This window comes from Dama dama, unplaced genomic scaffold (assembly GCF_033118175.1).
Source record: "Dama dama isolate Ldn47 unplaced genomic scaffold, ASM3311817v1 ptg000093l, whole genome shotgun sequence".
Lineage (NCBI taxonomy): Eukaryota > Metazoa > Chordata > Mammalia > Artiodactyla > Cervidae > Dama > Dama dama.
In genome coordinates this window covers 5,925,813-5,928,954 of record NW_026870908.1, presented here as the reverse complement: position 1 = coordinate 5,928,954, position 3,142 = coordinate 5,925,813, and positions in this window count along the sequence as shown.

The following is a 3,142-nucleotide window of genomic DNA, read 5'->3' as shown; positions in this document are numbered from 1 at the left end:
AGCTCTTCATATTTTTCACACCTTTTCAGCTCTTCATGTTTTGAACACCGTTTCATGCTCCTCCTATTTTTCAGACCGTTTCATTCTCCTATATTTTTGACAGCTTTTGAAGGTCTTCATATTTTTCTCACCTTTTCAAGCTCTTCATTCTTTTCAACACCGCTTCATGCTCCTCCTATTTTTCAGCCCGTTTCATGCTCCTCATAGTTTTGACACCTTTTGAAGCTCTTCATATTTTTCACACCTTTTCAGCTCTTCATGTTTTTGAACACCACTTCATGATCTTCCTATTTTTCAGACCGTTTCATGCTCCTCATATATTTTACATTCTTTGAGTCTCTTCATATTTTTCACACCTTTTGAAGCTCTTCATATTTTTCACACCTTTTCAGGCTCTTCATGTTTTTCAACATCGTTTCATGCTCCTCCTATTTTTCAGACCGTTTCATGCTCCTCATAATTTTGACACCTTTTGAAGCTCTTCATCATTTTCACACCTTTTGAAGCTGTTCATATTTTTCACACCTTTTCAGGCTCTTCATGTTTCTCAACAACACTTCATGCTCCTCGTATTTTTCAGACGGTTTCATTCTCCTCATATTTTTGACACCTTTTGAAGCTCTGCATATATTTCACACCTTTTCAGGCTCTTCATGATTTTCAACACCACTTCATGCTCCTCCATTTTTCAGACCGTTTCATGCTCATCTCATTTTTGACATCTTTTGAAGCTCTTCATATTTTTCACACTTTTTGAAGCTCTTCATAATTTTCATATTTTTGAAGCTCTTCATATTTTTCACACTTTTTCAGCCTCTTCATGTTTTTCAACACCTCTTCAGGCTCCGCTTATTTTTCAGACCCTTTTATGCTAATCTAATTTTTGACACTTTTTGAAGCTCTTCTTATTTTTCAAAACTTTTGAAGCTCTTCATATTTTTCACACGTTTTCAGGCTCTTCATGTTTTTCAACACCGCTTCATGCTCCTCCTATTTTTCAGACGGTTTCATGCTCATCTCATTTTTGACACCTTTTGAATCTCTTCATATTTTTCACATCTTTTAAAGCTGTTCATATTTTTCACACTTTTTCAGGCTCTGCATGTTTTTCAACAACCTTTCTTGCTACTCCTATTTTTCAGACGGTTTCATGCTCATCTCATTTTTGACACCTTTTGAAGCTCTTCATATTTTTCACACCTTTTGAAGATCTTCTTATTTTTCACGTTTTTGAAGCTCTTCATATTTTTCACACGTTTTCAGCCTCTTCATGTTTTTCAACACCGCTTCTTGCTCCTGCTATTTTTCAGACCGTTTCATACTCCTCATATTTTTGACACGTTTTGAGGCTCTTCATATTTTTCACACCTTTTCAGGCTCTTCATGTTTTTGAACACCGCTTCATGCTCCTCCTATTTTTCAGACCGTTTCATGCTCCTCATGTATTTCACACCTTTTGAAGCTCTTCATATTTTGCACACCTTTTCAGGCTCTTCATGTTTTTCACAACCACTTCATGCTCCTCCTATTTTTCCGATCGTTTCATGCACATCTCATTTTTTACACCTTTTCAGGCTCTTCATATTTTTCACACCTTTTCAGGCTCTTCATGTTTTTGAACACCACTTCATGATCCTCCTATTTTTCAGACCGTTTCATGCTCCTCATATATTTGACATTTTTTGAGGCTCTTCATATTTTTCACACCTTTTCAGGCTCGTCATGTTTTTGAACACCGCTTCATGCTCCTCCTGTTTTTCAGACCATTTCATGCTAGTCATATTTTTGACACCTTTTGAAGCTCTTCATATTTCTCACACCTTTTCAGGCTCTTCATGTTTTTCAACAACGCTTCATGCTCCTCCGATTTTTCAGACGGTTTCATGCTCCTCATACTTTTGACACCTTTTGAAGCTCTTCATATTTTTCACACCTTTTCAGGCTCTTCATGTTTTACAACACCGCTTCATGCACCTCCTATTTTTCAGAACGTTTCATGCTCATCTCATTTTTGACACCTTTTGAAGCTTTTCATATTTTTCAAAACTTTTCAGGCTTTTCATGTTTTGAACACCGCTTCATGGTAATCCTATTTTTGAAACCATATCATGCTCCTCATATTTTTCACACATATTGAAGCTCTTCATATTTTTCAAACCTTTTCAGACTCTTCATGTTTTTGAACACCACTTCATGCTCCTTCTATTTTTCAGAGAGTTTCATTCTCCTCATGTATTTCACACCTTTTGAAGCTCTTCATATTTTGCACACCTTTTCAGGCTCTTCATGTTTTTGAACACCGTTTCATGCTCCTCCTATTTTTCAGACGGTTTCATGCTCCTCATATTTTGACACCTTTTGAAGCTCTTCATATTTTTCACACTTTTTCAAGCTCTTCATGTTTTTCAACACCACTTCATGCTCCTCCTATTTTTCAGACGTTTCATGTTCCTCATATTTTTGACACCTTTAGAAACTTTTCATATTTTTCACACTTTTTCAGGCTCTTCATGTTTTTCCACACCGCTTCAGCTCCTCCTATTTTTCAGACCGTTTCATTCTCCTCATAAATTTGACACATTTTAAAGCTCTTCATATATTTCACACCTTTTCAGGCTCTTCATTTTTTCAACACCACTTCATGCTCCTCCTATTTTTCAGACCGTTTCATGCTCATCTATTTTGACACCTTTTGAAGCTCTTCATATTTTTACACCTTTTAAGCTCTTCACATTTTTCACACCTTTTCAGGCTCTTCATGTTTTGAACACCGTTTCTTGCTCCTCTTATTATTCAGACCGTTTCATGATCCTGATATATTTGACACCTCTTGAAGCTCTTCATATTTTTCACACCTTTTCAGGCTCTTCAAGATTTTCAACACCGCTTCATGCTCCTCCGATTTTTCAGACCGTTTCATGCTCATCTAATTTTTGACACCTTTTGAAGCTCTTCATATTTTTCACACCTTTTCAGGCTCTTCATATTTTTCAACACAACTTCATGCATCTCCTATTTTTCGGACCATTTCATGCTCCTCATATTTTTCAAACCTTTTGAAACTCTTCATATTTTTCACACCTTTTCAGGCTCTTCATGTTTTGAACACCACTTCATGCTCCTCCTATTATTCAGAGAGTTT